This window comes from Orycteropus afer, unplaced genomic scaffold (genome assembly GCF_000298275.1).
Source record: "Orycteropus afer afer isolate SDZICR_OR568_19922 unplaced genomic scaffold, OryAfe1.0 scaffold00020, whole genome shotgun sequence".
Classification (NCBI taxonomy): Eukaryota; Metazoa; Chordata; class Mammalia; order Tubulidentata; family Orycteropodidae; genus Orycteropus; species Orycteropus afer.
This window is the reverse complement of record NW_006921607.1, coordinates 1,589,782-1,595,721: the sequence shown is the minus strand read 5'-3', so window position 1 is coordinate 1,595,721 and position 5,940 is coordinate 1,589,782. Positions and strand designations below refer to the sequence as shown.

Sequence of the window (5,940 nt, the reverse complement as noted above, 5' to 3'; positions counted from 1 at the left end):
AATTAAAAAAAAAAAAAAAAAGAGAGAAGTATACAAGATAACCCAGAACATCCTGTCACAGCACATAGCAAGGAAGTTATTAAAGTCTATTGAGATTGTGTTAAAAGGATCTGTGAACCATCTTGACAGAAGCATACTGCCCAAAGACGGAACAATGTGAGCATCAATAAAGATAACAGCTGTAATGGATAGAAACACATCAAGTATGTTGAAATCTATGAAAAAGTGAAATCAGTCACTTTTGGAAAATGATAGGGAACTAATTATATTTTATAAACATAAATAAAAGCAAGCCTTGAAGCGTTCATCTTGCTTTTCCTATATGAACTTAACTACTGTTTAATCAAATAGCATGTTGAGCATTTTTCTTTACCAAAAAAATCAAAACCAAACTCATTTTCATTGAGTTGATTCCAACTCACAGGACCCCTATTGGGTTTCCAAGGTGGTAAATCTTTATGGAAGTAGACTGCCCAGTCTTGCTTCTGCGGAGCAGCTGGTGTGTCTGAACCACCAACCTTCTGGTTAGCGGTCATATGCCTTAGGCTACCAGAACTCCTCATTTTTCTTTAGAGAAGTTAATATAAATGAAGAATGAATAGTAAATTGTGGTCAATGTCATGAGACAAAGTGTATGTGAACTGCTGTATGGAAAGTGAATTCGCTCTGTAAATTTTCACCCAAATAACAATTTGAAAAAAAATGAAGAATGAATAACAGATTTGGAAAATTACTATTTTGTAACAGCAAATTAAATATCTAATGAACTAAAGATCTAAGGATTGTGATCAATGGCTGCTCACAAAACAAAAAAAGAATCAATCAGACATTATATGCCTCTTGAGAAAGACCCAGTACTCTCTAGGAAGTAGTCTTTTCTTCAAAAATCAATCCTGAAATGTATTAAACCTCTGTATTCAATTACCAATGAACAGAAAATAGAGAAGACAAGGAAAGTGTTAAACTATACTACAGAAATGCAATCAACAAAATCCCAACTGAGGGCAACTATAAGACAAATTATTTGGTTTCTTCAACTAATAGGAGAGAACAAAGAGATAGAGTGGGAACTTACAGATTTTTAAAAAAGTAGGCAAAGCTAAACTACAGTGTTTATGGAAGTACATTTGGATTATAAAATCTCAAAGGCAAGGAAAGAGTGATTACCACAGAATCCATGACAGTGTTATTCTTTAGGGAGAGGAAAAAAGGGGTTGGCTTCAATAGAAAATAGACTGCTTTTGGAGCAGCTGGCGAGGTTCTGTTGCTTTTCTTTATAGTAATTAACTTAGTTGTACGTTAGTTTTCTGAGTGTTTTATTTTAATAATAAAAAGTCCTTTAAAACTTTAAAAATAAAGATTTCTGCTGTTGGCTTGGGTGGTTATCATCAAAATGGACAAATTCATGAAATCTCTGGAAGAGGGGGTGCTGGTCTTGGCTGGCTGGTACTGTGGACGCAAAGCTGTCATCATGAACATTCGTGATGGCACCTCAAACAGCCCCTATAGCTGTACTCCGATGTTTGGAATCCACAGCTATATGTGCAAAGTGACAGCTGCCAATGGGCAAGAAGAACACTGCCATGAAGCCGAAGACCAAGTCTTTTGTGAAAGTTTATGACCATAATTATCTCATGCCCTCAAGGTACTCTATGGGTATCTCATGGACAAAACTGTCATAAACAAGGATGTCCTCACAGATCCTGCTGTTAAACATAAGGGCCAGCAGAAGGCCAAGGTCAAATTTGCAGAGAGGTACTAGATGGGCAGAAACAAGTGGTTCTTCCAGAAGCTGCAGTTTTAGATCTTTTCTGTTTCAATCATTAAAAATACAAAAAATCTCCTCCTCCGCCCAAAACCAAACTTTATGTTTATTACAGAAAACTCAGGAAATATAGAATAAAAATAATGTTAACATCATTTAGAGAAAATAGACCCTCATCCTAATTTTACATATTTACCTTATATACACAAATATGTATATATTTGTAATTTATAATCTGTAATTGCCTGGGTCAGACTGCCCTGCAATTCCACTGCTGTACCTTGGTCCTGTGAACCAGGTCTTCGGGGTTTGGGTTCCTGGACCACTGCTATCAGGTGATACAGTGCCCTCTGGGTCCAGCACAGTCTTCCCACTTTGGTGCTGGTTTTTACCACGCATTTTCCTACACTACAGAGCAGCGTACACTCCTTGCTTTTATAAGTAACATTCTAACCACAGACCCTCAATATCTGTTTGACTCTTCTGGCTCCCCATCCACTCCCCATCTCAAGCTGGCTGCTACCCACATCTTAGCACCAACAGTATGTTTAGAATCAGAAAGACCTGTGCTGTAACCTCTACTCTGTTTCTTACTGGCTGTGTGACCACAAAAGAGGACTTAACCTCTCTGAACCTCAAATGTCTCATCGTGCAATGGCGTGAAAACTGTCTACCTTACAAAGTGATTACAGGAATGAAATGAAATAATCTGTATAAAGTACTTATTCCCAGGACTTCACACTGGATGTCTTCAATACTTGCAAGTCTCTGTCTCTACTGCAGGCCTGCCTAAGGTTGGCCTGCCTGAAGTTGGCTGTGAGAGCATCTGGGTTTCCACTTGCCTTCCTGACATCTGTGTCCTCTCTCGCTCACACCCACAACGCACAACACTGGCCACGGGGAAGCCAAGTCTGAGGCTGTCCAGCCAAGTAGTGGATCTGTGACTCCCTTGCTGGGCTCTAAGCCCTTGGGCTACACCTGAATGCTTCACTTTGTGAGACTTAAAAACAACAACAAAAAAATCAATAATAATAAGCTGCTCTGGTGGTGTAGTGCCTAAGACATTTTATTGCTAACCACAAGGTTGGCAGTTCAAACCGACCAGTCACTCTGCAGATGGAAGACTGGGCAATCTACTTCCGTAAAGATTTACAGCCTTGGAAACCCAAAGGAGGTCACAATGAGTTGGAATCCACTTGATGGCAGTGGTTTTGGTTTTTAAAGAATACACTTTATTTATTTATTTTCAATTCTGTTTGGAAGTCAGAAAGCATGTTTCCATTTTACCAGCCTGCCTTGGTTCCTGTCTATGAGAGGAAGCAGAGGTAGAGTAGTAGAATTCTGGCTCTCTTCTAGGTGAAAAATAGTGTGTGCTCTCGGGGATATACAGAAGAAGAGAGGTGCATGCTGCTCTCAAAAAATTTCCCTGAGGAAGGTGGATGTGTCAGTGTTAATTACAGTATAACATAATCAGAATGAATTGTTAAATACTGCTTTCAGGTCTAGGCTCTGAGTGAAATGGAAGATGCAATGAATTCTCATTACTTAAAATATAACTAGCATTAGATATGAAGTATTCTTTCTTACAGGAGCTCTGGTAGCCTAGTGCTGAAGGCATCTGACTGCTAACCAGAAGGCTGGCAGTTCAAATACACTAGACACTCCTCAGAAGGAAGGTTGGGCAATCTACTTCCATAGTGATACTACCTCAGAAACCCAAGAAGGGGTCGCTATAAGTCAGATCCGACTTGACAGCAGTGAGTTTGTTTGTTTGTTTTTTTATATATTCTTACTTATATATAGTCCTTTTTAATCTTCTTAACAACCTTGTGTATTTCTCTATGCCCATTTTATAGATGAGAAGACTGAGGCATGAAGCAGTAAAATGATCTGCTTAAGGACACGATGCTAACAAGCAGCAAATATGGAAATATTCTAGATAGGAGATACCCAGAGCCTGTGTGCTTCCCACCAGATACACTATCCTCACACTTCTCCCTGACACGAACCTTGTTTTTGTGGAAATGGATATTGTGGTATGTAGTTAAAGTTTGTCAGGTAGATCTGATGATGAAAAGGGGAAAAGTATCCACTCATACTCTTCAATGCCAAATCCAGAGGCCAGGCCTAGATAGATATCAAGGTCAGATAAGCAGCAAAAGTTTAAAAACACCAAGAACCACACCAGTGTAACTTGGCCCTTGGCCAGTGGGCAAGGACGCGCCAAACTTCAGACAGAATTCCTAGCTAGGCTGGTACCCAGTAGAAGTACCTCTTAGGGTAGCTTGAAGTCCATATCCAGACACCATCACCAAACCAGGGCAGGAGCTGGTTTAAGAGCTAGGCAACGGAAGGCACCCACATTTGAGGAGCTTCTTGTGATGTTCAAAAGGGATCCTAAGGCTTTCAGGCAGGCTCCATCCCTGTGCCTGGAATGGTCGTATTAGCCCCTTCTCCAACTCCTCTGTGAAGCAATTCTGAGCACTCCCAGGCACCGTTATCCCCTTATCCTCTATGCTCCCATTGCTATTGTAGTACTCACTCCATTATGTTGTTGTTATTGTCCTAAGTGCCCATCTTATCCATTAAACAGTATGGGTGGGGACAGTGTCTGCCCATTTGTGACTTTAGCACAAGCACAGTTTCTGAGAAATAGAATAGGGATTCAAGGAATGTGTATTTGTTTAAGAAAACAACAATGAAATAAATAAATTAATTTAAAAAAAAAAAAACCCAAGGAGACCGACCAAGGAGAAAAAGGAGCTCAATTTCAATATTGTAAAATTACATAATAAAAGTGAAAGTATAAATAAGTAAAAATATAAAAACGACCAATAAGAATACCACCTCAAGTGTCTTAAACATAGAAATACAAATTGTTTTACAAAGATGGAAACATAGCTGCTTTTTTACTTTCTTCACCTAACATACTTTGGAAAGATGAAAATCTTTCCAAATCAAATCCAATTCTATAACCCCATCTTTAATGGCAGTGTAATGTGCTACTGAATGGATTCATTTAATCAAGTCCCTGTGGCTGAAGATTTACTTTGTCTTCTTTGTTTTGTTTTTATAAACAATGAATGCATCACTGAACATATCTGGGACTAAGTTTTTGCTGACACCTTTATTTCTTGGTGTGAATTATTAGACTGAAATTGCCGGCTAGGGATGCTAAGTGCTCACTCCAAACAGGCATTTTACCTATTCCATAGAATAAGGCCTGATTTTTAGTCTCAGGTAGTTGACAACTTCACCCTCCCTACCCTTTAAAAATTTCTAACACCTTCATCGATGGAAAAGTAGCATTTTGTTGTAGTATAATCAGTATGTCTGTGAGTACTTGTGCAGTTCCTCTGTAAAGAATGTTTCACGAAAAAAAACAGAAAAAGAAAAAAATATGTTTCTCAGAAGACTCTATTTTTCCTCTGTAGGATCTAACAAAAGACCAGGAAACATGGAGCCATGGGCTCTCTGGCCATCCTAGAGCTGCCAGCAGTGGTTGGTCAGTGGAAATTAAAGCTTAGGCACCAATTCTGGCTGTAAAATTATGGGTTTTAGCCAAGGGAAAAGAGCAGTGAACAGAAGTATTTGGGTAGTGGAGGAAAAAGGGGTTTTAGAAACGTTTAGGGGCTATGAGCAATTGAGTAAGAGAAGGGAGAAGAAAACAGATTTAACAATTTTCTACAGACTCAAGTAATGAGCATTGCATTTAAATGAATTTTGGTTGTTGAAAGTGAAATTCTTTAACATTTGTAGATTTTTCACAAGAGATCCCTGCACAAGTTTATGATCATTTTCACATGTTTGAAGTCATTTGTATCCTTTTTGAGGTCTGTTGAGCTTCTGGGATCTGTGGATTGATGTCTCCCATTAATTGGAAACTTTTAGGGACATTTTCAACTCATATTTTTCAGATTCATTTTATCTTTCCTCTCCTTTGGGAACTCCAGTTATACTATGTTAGATCATTTGACATGGTCTGACAGATACTGGATGCTCCGTTTTTTCCCAGTCTTTTCTCTTTGCCCTTCAGTTGAGAAATTTTCTGTTGATCTATCTTCAAGTTCACTAAATTTTTGTAAAGAAGTATTCAGGTATTTTTCTTCCATCTCATTAATTCTGTCTTCCATCGCATCAATTCTTCTCCTTTGCCCTTCCAATGTGTTATCTAT

General features: G+C 38.7%; 1 protein-coding gene and 1 pseudogene across 1 annotated transcript in view; one reads left to right on the top strand and one right to left on the bottom strand.

The window, feature by feature from the left end:
- Nucleotides 1–5,940, bottom strand: part of DNAAF9 (dynein axonemal assembly factor 9) — a 232,553-nt gene that overhangs the window by 138,525 nt on the left and 88,088 nt on the right. The gene's annotated exons all lie outside the window — the stretch shown is intronic.
- LOC103214175 lies at nt 1,394–1,762 on the top strand (annotated as a pseudogene).